Below are 12171 nucleotides of genomic sequence, written 5' to 3'. Positions count from 1 at the left end.
GTGATTTCCTATGGGGGAAAGGACGACACACCACCTTGCTCCTACCACACGGCCAGGGGGGAATTCAACTCTCAAACTTTGAGAAATATTATTTGGCAGCGCAACTTAGTTTTGTGACCAAGTGGCTAGCAGACGACACCACATCTGAGATGCCCCTGCTACAACCCTTGGTCTCCCCGATCCATTTGAAGGAACTTATCTGGGCCCCCAGCCACCTGATGCGAAATGCCCCCTTCTTGGCTGCCCTACGGCAAAAAGTATGGCACAGAGCAGAGGCACTCGCCCACGCAAAGCATCAGTACTCCCCAGACATACCAAAGATCTCGGACCTATGCAGATCCGACATTGGACCTGCAACACCTCAGAGGCTGGGAAGACAAAGGGATATATACGTGGGGAGACTTGTATGACGATGGCACCTTTAAGGAATTTGAAACACTCCAGGAGGAAGCTGGAATCCACACGGGCCAGTTTCTGTGGTATCAAAGGATACGGACTACAGCACGAAACAAGTGGACAACATGGCCGGAGGAACCAGAATCAAACCCTCTGATCACAGTATTGTACAGCTTGGGAGAGGGATGGAGACCAGTGTCCCAGATCTATGGCCACTTGAGTGACACCCCCAACCCACGAAGTGCCGATCTGAAAAGAATATGGGAAACCGACATGGGCTGGGAAATGGCTGATGGAGAATGGGAGAGGGCTCTAGCGTACCCTAAAGCAGTCTCCAGAAACCACAGATTTAGACAACTACAACTGAACTTGTTATACCGAACATATTTAACCCCATCCAGGCTGGCGAAATTCAATAAATCACCACACTCTGTCTGCACCTGGTGCGGAGAGAATAATGCAGACCTGATTCACATGTTGTGGTCGTGCACCAAAACACAGTCCTTGTGGACCACCGTTCAGCTGACGAGCGAAAAAGCAGGGTGGACTAGGTACAAGTGGACTCCGGATGAATGCCTTGTGGGAACGTACCCCAGGCCGGCCAAACTTTAACACCTGGCCAAATTAATGGACATCTGCACACTGGCAAAAAGGACAATCGCAATGTCCTGGAAAAAACCCGCAGGACCCCAACAAAAGGTATGGCACAGAGAATTGGAACGTTGGGTACGAGCTGAAACAAAGGCATGGGAAGACAGTGTTGCCAGGTCCACGGACGCCTCGAGCATGACCCTAACGGCCTGGAAAGAACTCGCAGGATCCTTGTTTCACCCCTCGGATGACAAGCCCCCATGAACAAGAACAAACCTATGGAAAACGGATTCAGAACCAACATCACAGAACCCCGAGAGCAACTAGCCACAATTTCACTGTGTCCTTACAAGCTCAAGTCCCCTCTTCCCCCGGCTTGCCTAACCCCCTCTGAACCGACAGACTGCCCTGTCATGATGGAAGGAGCACTTGAAGACAGTTAAAGTTGAATTGTTAAATGTTAATGTCTTATTACGAAACGCTTATTATCCTCTAACCATGGACATATTGTATGTCATGCAAATGTAAACATGATAAATGCCAGTAAATACGTTTAAAAATAAAATAAATCATTATACGCCACTCCCCCTGACCTGAACAGAAGAGCTACCATTAGTGTCCAGTCACCCGCCGCTTCTAACTCCCTGTTTGGGAGCCTACAAAGCACGCACTCTGCCTGCCTGCCAGCTGTGTTCTGCTACCCGTGATCCGGCGGAGTCAGGGGGAACATAACTCTGGCCTCTGGCATTCCTCAACATCACCCCTCATTGTGCACCATACACTGCCATCGCCACCGGGGTGGGTGATCCAGAATGTCTCTGAACTCCTGCAGCTTTATAGCACCCGACTTGGTTTGTCTCAGGACCCGGACAGCAACATACACTGATTTGTACCCTACATCTAATTGTCTCTTATCTGGATTAACCACAGCACAGGCCTGCCCTCCTACCTCCCATTGTAGCTCCGGGGGCCAACATCCTGAGGGGTCCTAGTACACAAGCCTCTGTCCACGGTCTCTCTGCAACTTCTCCCTTTCTGGGTCGTCTCTTTTCTCATCCACCCATTGATCCTTTCAAACGTACGTATCTACGAAGTGGTACACAACGCAGTGCCACCAAGAAATATCATGACGAAGCGGTCCGGCGGGAAGAAAAGAGGGCTGATGGACTTGTTTACTAACACTCCCGCCAAGGCCCTGGGCGCTACGGATCCTGTAACGGTTAACAAACCTGCCTAAACCTCTGGGGATGCCTGTGAGGACCATTTGTTGGCGGCAATGCAAAGTCGTTTCCTGGCTGTTAACATGAAGCTCGATGATATTGTGTCTACCATAGGCTCTTTCAGAGCTAAATTGGAGAAGGAAAGCACTCGTATAAATGAGGCGGAAACAAGGATTGGCGACCCAGAGGACAGGGTCGACAGGCAGGACCATGATATTTCACAACTGAAACTAGAGGTCGTTAAGATCTGTAACAAATGCGAGGATTTGGAGTCACGCTTGCGACATAACAACATTTGCATAATTGGGATACCCGAGTCGGCTTGCTCCTAAGCCGGGAGCCCCTCCATGCACAACACTGCCAAGATTGCTCAATTATTGAGACCTAATTCTGCAGATGGCTAGAGAGAAGGGGGCTCTCCGATATGAGGCTTCAGAAATCAATATTTACCCAGGCTTTTGTGCTAATGTGCAAGCTCTACGGAGATCCTGCGACCAAGTGAAGAAACTGTTGTTTAGACAGGTACCGTATGCACTGACGTTTCCAGCTAAACTTTGGTTTCAACATGGGGGGGCCACGCACATTTCTTTGAGACTCCAGCTGAGTCTACGGCATGCATTGAGTCGTCGATCTCTATACCCCTCCCACTATGGGTCCCCGACAGCTGCCGCAGCCCACTCCCATGCGAGAACAAATTGGATAATATTGACAATGTGTGATTATTACAGTAGTAGATTGTAATTATCCTTATCCAAAATGTGCATAGTCAAACAATATTGATGTATTTGTGCCCGGCTGTAGTAATTGCAACCAGCTGTGCGTTAGCAGTCCCTGTTCGCAGTGCACCTCAGGGAGTTCCCACAGTTTTTGTTTAGGTTACATCGTCAATTTGGGGGTGATGATGAGGGTAGAGGGGTGGATGTCCGTCGTGTTGGGGTTAATGACTTACAACTGAACCAATGGTTATTGGATTTTAAAGTGTTAGTAGTTGTATTTATATGTTTCTTGGAAAAGAGTGCAAACTGTTGCCCTGGTACACACCAATATGAAATCCCTGTTATTTAAGTGAGCGAGTTATGTTTATATAGCACGAAGTACAAGACACTATAGGTGATAAGATCTCCTTCCTGACATGGAATGTCCGGGGCCTAAATAACCCTATTAAAGCAAGGAAAATATTATCACATATCAATCGTCATGGCTCGAAGGTCGTAATGGTGCAGGAAACTCTTTCCCAGGGGTTGCTTAACGAGAAATTTGCGTATAATTGGGGGAACCAGCGGGTTTACACCGATTAGTCAATCCAGTCCAGGGGTGTGATGACTCTTATGCACCGCTCACTTCCCTTCCAAGAAAGCAAATGCTGCATAGGCACGTGATTCTATGTGGAATGCTAGCAGGGACAAATCTAGCATTAGAAAATCTAGCATTAGAAAATGCATACGGCCCCAACATGGATGATCCCAAATTTTATGGTCAAGTGGTGGAAATCCTAATCGGGGGCCCTCATTCCCTGATCATATGGGTAGGCGTTTTTAATACAATGCTGGACTGCGCAGTGGACCACCCGAGAGATACTCAGCGGGACCCGACTAATGCTGGCGTATGATAATGCAAATTATGCAACAATTGGAATTGGCTGATGCATGGAGGGTTTGCCACCCTTGCGTGTGCGAATACACTTTCTACTCATCGGTGCAGAACGCACAGTCCAGGATTGATTACTGGCTGGTCCCGGCAGCGATGTTGACACAAGTGCAGGAGTGTGATGCATCCCAGAACCGTTTCTGATGATTCACCAGTCTCATTGACAATGGTATGGGATGGCCCGCCTCCCCCTGCCCTCTTTGGAGAATGCCTCCTCATTTACTTGATTCAACGTTTCTAGCAACATGGCGGGATGGAGGTGTCGACTTCTTCCAGAGAAACAAGGAATCTTTCGCCACTATGCTATGGTCTGGGAGCCGTTTAAGGTGTGGCTAAGGGGCAAGGTGATTTCACTTTCCACTGGCAACTTAATGGAGACAAGAAGGGAGCTGGGCGTGACAGTCAGATCTGAGGCGGCTGGAAAATTAATATGGTACAACACACAACACTGCACAGCTGGGCCTTATTAAGGGTAATTTGCTGAAATTTACAGAGCTAGCGGATAGAGAAGTCTGACTGATGAACCAGACCTCCCAGGCAAGACGATATGGCAAAGCTGATAGACCTGGCTGCTTCCTTTCAAATGCGCTGATCTGAGACGAAGCACAACACATCACTTTGATCGGGGGGAAGACAGGCAACACATTATCCATACAGGAAGATATCAACACGTTTTATCAGTACTAGAAATCCCTTTACACAAATTGTGATGTGTACTAACGCCGATTTGATTAGTTACTTAAACGAGACACCACTCCCATCTCTATCACACGAATTGCAGCTAGCACTTAACCAGCCACTCACACTGGATGAAGTCATTGATGCCATAATGACTCTTCCGTCTGAGAAGGCCCCCGATCCGGATGATATAGGAGTCTAACTATAGAAAGAGCTCTGACAGATCCTGGCTCCCAAGCTCCTGAATGTCTGGGAGGAATCTTTGGTGTCTGGTAACCTCCCCCCTACACTATCCGACGCTGTAATCACGGTGTTGCTGACACCATACAGGCCAGCGCCTGAAATGGCATCATACAGACCAGTCTTTGATAAATACTGATACAAAAAATGTTGCCAAAATTCTATCTACAGGCCTCCTTTCTTTTATGTCGACGTTGGTTCATCCGGGCCAGTCCGGCTTCATCCCGGAACGTTCTACAGAGTTTCATTTGTGTAGACTCTTTTGTATAAGGGACCAAATAGATCCAAACGATGAGGCAGTAGCTGCCTCACTTGATTTATAGTAGGCCTTTGACTCTATCTCCTGGCAGTTCCTCTTTGCGGTCCTTAAACAAATGCAACTGGGGAATCACTTCATTAAGTTTATAAGCCTGCTATACGCCGGCCTAACTGCCAGAGTTCGCACAAGTGCCACATTTTCACCCTCCTATCAATTTGGCCGCTGTACAGGCAGGGATGCCCCTTATCTCCATTGCTCTTTGCTTTGACGATTGAACCCCTTGCCTGTATAATAAGACATGGGTACAGCCACAGGGGTCTACATATCGCTGGCCCACCGCAAATGATGTCCCTTTATGCCGATGACCGATTGTTATACATCCGCAATCTGGAACTAAACATGGCCCAGTTACTGGAGGAGATTTGTAGATTCACAATGCATTCTGGTTACCGTATTAATGAGGCTAAATCTGAACTATTCCCACTGATCAATAGCGCACGTGCCCTAGCAGATCTAATGGAATTCAGATAGGCCCTGCATACATTTAAATACTTGTGTATATTGGTTTCCCGATTGCAATGCTCTCTACTTGCTGATAACCATGAGACCTACATAGACACACTGGCAGACTTTATGGTGGACACACACTACTGCGGATCTGTTCCCTGGCGAAGACGCCTAGGTCTCCCCCCTGTCTTGTGACAAAGATATCTAGAGTGAGTGGGACTCCGGGGAGGAGCTGACACTACACGCGATTTCTTACCTGACAGGAAGTTTGTCACGTTCAAAGATTTTACAGCCAAACTGGGCAGTAACCCAGATAGAATACCTCAATATTTCAGAATGCGGCTGGCTTTCTGATGTCAGTGATCCTCATTCCCTCTAGAACCAAACCCCTGCATACCATTTGAATTGCTGGTGACCAACAAAGAACCCAGAGGACTAGTGTCAAGACTATATAAGGCCTATCAGTCTAAACAAACAAACATCAGTCAATAGAGCCAACTAGAAATGGGGCGGGGGGAGATTTAGGCATAACGATTCACGAGGAGCAATGGCTGCGCTGGTGCCGCTTGACAAAGGAGATCTCCATACATGCCTGTTTTTAGGCTGATACAATTCAAGGTACTCGACCAACTGCATTACACGCCTGTACGTGTCTCCAAATTTGCGCCAGCAGCTGGTGACCAATGTGCAAAATGGAATGCAGAGGCTTGTATTGGCATGTATTGGGGTTGTCTTCGTATTGTCCAGTTCTGGTTGACAGTTGCCAAAGTGCTATGTGACTTTACTTGGATTCCCTCTATGCTGTCCCCTCCCAAATATTTACTGGGACATATTGAAAATGTTGCTGTAAAATTCTGCCGACTTCCACTTGGGTTGCCTAATTGCCAAAAATGCATTCTAAAATATTGTGAATCCAGTGTAGCTTCCGCTGTTAATGATTGGCTCAAGGAACTGACTTCTACTAATGAGGGAAGAGTGTTATATTTCATTGACATTGCCCAGCTGCAAACCCAAGGACATATGGTGCCCATTCCGTAGTTTCCTACACAAATCGGTCACTTGAACTGTAAATGATATATTACAATCCAGGCTGAGTCATTTCTTTGCTGAAATTTGCATGATCGCACTCTGTTGGTCTTATACGATAGTGTAGCGCTCTCGCCTAGATATGTGTGTTATGGTAACATGTCTGTCACTGTATTAAATAAAGTTTCTTTTTTTTAAATGGCCCCTGTTTTCTTATTTGCCATTTTCTGTTTGAGGTCTTTCTTGGCTTTTACTCGTGCGTTGAGACAGATTTAAGCCCTTTGTGTTTTTTGCCTTTGGCGGACTTCAGCCCTGAACCCCGCCGCTGGCTCCAGTGTGTCTAGAAGGGCAGGAAGTGAGGAAGGGTCCCGAAACTCCCTGTCTTTTGTCTCTACGTGTGCCTGATCGAAACCAGTCCTGATTGGCCGGCTGGCTATCCTGAAAGAACAGCTACCCTGCTGTCTATGAATGAGAAACCATTCTTAAAAGGTGAGGGTTTTTGAACTAGAGTCAGAGTAGCCCACTGGAAGAAACACCCGAAGTGGAAATCGAGAAGACTGCTGCAACCTCCTGGACCTTGAAGTACCGGTGAAGCCTTGCTACAGTGCTGACCTCCGTATTGACAGACGCTTCAAAAGCGACAACTTCTTCCCTTGGGTTAGTGGGATCAACTAACCCTGAGACGAACTCCACTTTGGCACGATCACCGACTTGCTGTGCCTCTCCGTTGCTGCAGAAGAGCAATGCCAGGGGTTGAGTGTCCATAACCAAGTGCAACATCTGCTGCAGAACTAATCTGGCCAAAAGCTCCAGGAGCCTCCTAGGGACCCTCCAGAAGCAGGAAATCCCGATCTAGGGTCCCCACAGCAGGGTCCCGGACCGAGAGAGCAAGGAAAGTCCAACCAGAGATTTGTTCTGCATCACTGCTGTTTGCGAAGCGCTGAAAACGTGAATTGCCGCTGAATCGAAGAGAGCCTGTAGCTGCCGACGATCGTCCAGGGTACTGCCACAGGAGCCCTTCAGACATCCTCCCTCCTGTCCCCACGACTGAGGCTCAGGAACCAGGGTCTGCATAGCTGTAGCAAGACAACCAGCTGGACCACTTTTTCCTCTAACCAAAGGTACTGTTTGGGCTTGGGGGTACTTACCTTCTTGCCTTAAATCGTGCTGTCTCGCTTGAGATTTACACTTGCTTAACTTTCTGAGTTGATTTCAACTCCCCTTTGTACAGGCCTAACAGCTTGTGTGTCTTCAGTGATTTCCTTTGAACAGAGTATTTATCCAAGAAGTGCATCAGAACTATAGACTTTGTCCAAATGTCTGTGTGTCCTGACTCCCTAAAGGTACTCTTCTAAATCCATTGACTTTGTTCTTGCTTGTCCCTCCATAGGTTGTAGCTTTTTAATACTGTTACTGCTGGGAAAGGCTCACCTAGATTTCATTGGCGGATTAATTTGTACTCCCCTTTTTAAGAAAGTGTTGTAACCTTTTTATTTTCCTTAACCCTTCCTCTCTGCAACCCAGAGTCTATACAGTATATTGGTGCGATCTAAAAATGCAAATACTATCCTTATAATTGAGGTCACTTCAGGGTGTAGGAGAAGTGTATTGAGCCTATCCAAAGAGTATTCACCAGTTAAGTATTTCCAAAGTTTACATGAACCGTTACAGAGAATTTCCTTTTTAAAGAAGGCTCATTTAAAACTGATGTTAAATAAATAACTATTTATAACTGAAACCCTGAGTATAAGTGTTACTTGTATTGACTGATTCCATCTGTACAGCTCTATACCTCACATTTACCCCTCTTGAGATAGGCCTGGCTGCTCAGTCACACTACCAACCTGTGTAGTACAGACCTATACCATAATGTGGGTTACCTAATACCAAGCAGATAATTCTTGCGTAGTCTCGCACGGTGTGACAGCATCAATTCTTGCCTTGGGGATCGTCTCTGGAAAGTTGGTTGGCCTATGCGGACGATCTTGTGATTTTAGATTATACGCCTATTAGACTCCAGCGGCAACTCAATGCCCTCGAATGATATGTTAGAGATAACAATTTATTAACTACTAAAACTAATGTCCTAATCATGAGAAAATTAAGATACATTTCAAGTGAATCGGTCTAGCCTGGAGGTTGTGCCCTCTTTAATTTATCTGGGTTTTCACATTGATGGGCCAGTAAAATGTTGATCATGAATACCATTCTGAGACAGAAAACAGTTGTGTTGGCATTTGAAGCCTAAAGGATTAATTTCGAGATTTGGGCATTTCTTGTTTTTACCTGTCCTAAAGTTCTATAAAATTAAGGTTTGAAGTTTGGTTTATTTATAAAGCGCAAAAAAAACAGGCCCAGGGGCAATCGGGCGCATACTCTTGAACAGGTTACAATAAACAGTGAATTTACAAATATACAGCAATATACAGACAGAATACCATTGCCCTATTTGAACGTACGGCACAGATGTTTTATTATTATACAATGTTATCTGTTGGCATTTCCTTGATGGACTATTTTGGAAAAATGTATTGCAGTTACGCAAGGGTGTGCCTATATAAATTATCCGCTATGAACTTGGTTTAGTTTCACTACAGACCTATGAACATTGGAAAATGTTATCTTTAATTAGGAAAATTCTGTTTTTAACACTTGGATTATGCACTTCCCTTTTATTTTTGGTTCTTTTGAGGCTACTGCAGACATTTTGTTATTTAACCCCTTGGAGGTAAAAGGAACACTTTGGCATTAAGACTGAATAAGGACAATAGACTGTAAATATTTAAGCTATTTTCCTACGCCCTCATAAGAGAGAAACCTCTCAATGTGCCTGTTTATTTGAGGAAATTTCCTAATTCTTATCTGAGAGGATTATTTCTTAGAGCTCGACTTAACCTGTTCCCCAAAAAAGTCTGGGTGCGAAAGCAAAGATTGAAAGATTGAATAGGGTTTGCAGGTTTTGTAACGTTCCTGCTCAAGTTGAAAGTTGGAACAACTGGCGGTTGAATGTAGAGCTCTTCCAATCAGCAGAAATCTGTATATGGGTACATTTGTACAGGACTTGGAGTCAGTCGCCCTGGCAGAATTCTGGCACGAGTTACTTGTGGTGTTGCAGTTAGCCCTCACACTGGTTCTTATTGCACCGATTCTTAATTATGAACCACAAGTAAATGCATGGTTGACAGCTTAAATGTTTGAAATATTGCTATATAATGAAATGTTCATATGTTCCTGGTTTTGTTATTTTATTAATTTGCATTGATATTTTATTTATTTGCTGTATTGTACTTTATGTAATTTATTAACTATTGTGAAAGCTTTACATTTCAAGCCAAAGCACAATTAAAAAATTAAAAAACAAAAAAAGAAAAGTTATGGGAAGCTTTGGACAAGCATAATGCTTGTCTTGGTTTTGACGAAGAATAAGGATTACCCAGGCGTACAGTGCAGGGAGTCTTGATTCTATCAACTGCACTGAGGTCAGCATTATCTCCCCAGGTGACGCAAATAGGAAGAAGACTGGAATGCTCAGGCGTAGGGCAACAGCAACGGCTGATTTTTGAAATATTTTATTTGTGTACTTCCCACCCTTTCTAAGTGTTTCGGTTGCTTTCTGGAGTGAGCAGAGACACATTTGAGAAGTGTCCATTCAGACCAACACCTTAAGAAGACGAAAAGTAAAGAACAACACAAGATGCAGTTTCTTCGGACGTTGGATTCGGTACCTGGTACCGACGTTGAATGGGAAAGTTCAGTTATCCGGAACTCAGGATTTTGTGGACGATGAGGTGAAAATGTGCATCAGATGGCCAAAAGAAGAGAAGGTGTCCTGGTCAGGAAGTGGCATATGGTTGATTATGGACATGGATTGGTTGTTATGAAAATTGTGGTAAACTATTTAGGGAAAGAGTACCTGGAAGTTTTAGTTTCCAGTCCTCGTGGCGTGTTTTCAAGTTAAATGTTAAAGTTATTCAAAATGGTTTTACATGGCTGCTGAAGAGTTTGAAATAATGAAAGTAAAGCATGATGTTCACCTCCATTTCTTTAATATAAACTTGCTCTGTATGCCTGGGTAATCTTTTCACCCTCCATACCCCAGGAATCTGTGATCGCTGCGCCGCCCGTAATCCCGCATATGAAAATGTCGACTACAAATACGGTGCAGCGCAGTGATCAGATTACTTTTGCCGACTGCCCTGGGCCGCAATCCTCAAAACCACACCCCCCACTTACCTTTACTGTGACAGACTACTGTGTGCGCCACAGTCATCCTTCTACCCTTGCAGCGTCAGTTCCTGCCACTTGGCGGTGCTGATGCCGCAGGATCCTTTTTAAAAATCGTAATGGTAAGCGGGGGGTCACCCCCACAACTCCTGACTCCTGTTACTGCGTCCAAGGAGACCCGGGGGACACCCCACAACCACGGCTCGGTTTGGGCGCAGTAATGGGGGTCGGGATTTTTGTACCACGCTCAGACGAAGTTTTTTTTGGTAAGATACCCTTCCTCAGTATGCAATATTTGCTCTTCTTTTGATTTCTGCTATCATTGATACCAAAACCATTTTCCTTTTCCCCACCTGATCTATTGACCCTCTTACCCGACTGCCTCTCTGTCATCTGTCACTGGTCACGCTCAATTCCTGTAACCTCTCGACATAAGCTACCTCCTTGCTTCAACTGAGCTGCAACTACCCCAATTCCTTTCCCTCTGATTTCAAGTCTCTCAAGCTCTGTGTTTTTATTGACAATTACCTCAAAGGCTAACATTTTGTCACCTTGACTCTCATGGCACCTCGGATGAACTTCCTATCCTAATCATCTGGAAAAGCTATCTGCATTTTTACTACCACTCCACAAAAACCTTGATTTCCACCTTTTTGTTTTTAGCTAACTTGTCTAGTGCTGTAGCTTCCTCCAGGGCCTGTTACTGTACTCCTTCACTCCTCCGGAAAAAGTACTGTTATTTGTACCTTCTATAATCTTCCCCGACCTCGCCCACCTCTGCCCATTGCCACGTGGAGGTAATAGACCTCTTCAACTTCCTCCCCCTTCTCTTTACTCCAAGTACTGCGCCCACTCCTCAAATCTCGCTAACCACATCTGTCTTCCGCACATTCTTCACCCCCAAATTGCACTCAACCTTTCTGTCTCCCATCAACCTGTGCTGCCTCCCCTTTCCCCGGCAACCTGGAGCTTCCTAGCCTCAGAAAGGAAAAACATTGCCACTGCTCAGGACTTTAATTAATTAGCTCTAAAGAGACACCATCTTAACCTCGGTGACGCACCTCTGCTGACATCCAGCAACATTACCCACTTTGAATCGCCCTCCCCTCGTAGTGCCACTGTTATCTCTGTAAATAGTTTTACATTACTGTAAATGTTTCTCAACAATTTATTAGCTAGGCTGTGTGGTCCAAATTCTACGTACCTATACGCCTACACCCTCAGATGCCTTCTTTCCTTAGGCTTTTACCCATAACATTGCAAAGCACCCCATGTTATGAATTCCCCATTGTGTATATTTACTATTGTAAAGTGTCCTGGTAGGTTTTCCCCCCATCTCTAACAAAAATTAATAATAATAAATAAATAAAAGTGAATTGTAAT

At 45.2% G+C, this 12171-nt stretch overlaps 1 protein-coding gene across 3 annotated transcripts in view; it reads left to right on the top strand.

The window, feature by feature from the left end:
- The window catches only part of CENPU (centromere protein U), a 797426-nt gene that overhangs the window by 230646 nt on the left and 554609 nt on the right, over positions 1-12171 (top strand). The gene's annotated exons all lie outside the window — the stretch shown is intronic.

This window comes from Ambystoma mexicanum, chromosome 6q, assembly GCF_040938575.1.
Source record: "Ambystoma mexicanum isolate Mex_15411 chromosome 6q, UKY_AmexF1_1, whole genome shotgun sequence".
NCBI lineage: Eukaryota > Metazoa > Chordata > Amphibia > Caudata > Ambystomatidae > Ambystoma > Ambystoma mexicanum.
Note: the sequence above shows the minus strand (reverse complement) of the source record. Positions and strands in the feature narration are given on the sequence as shown.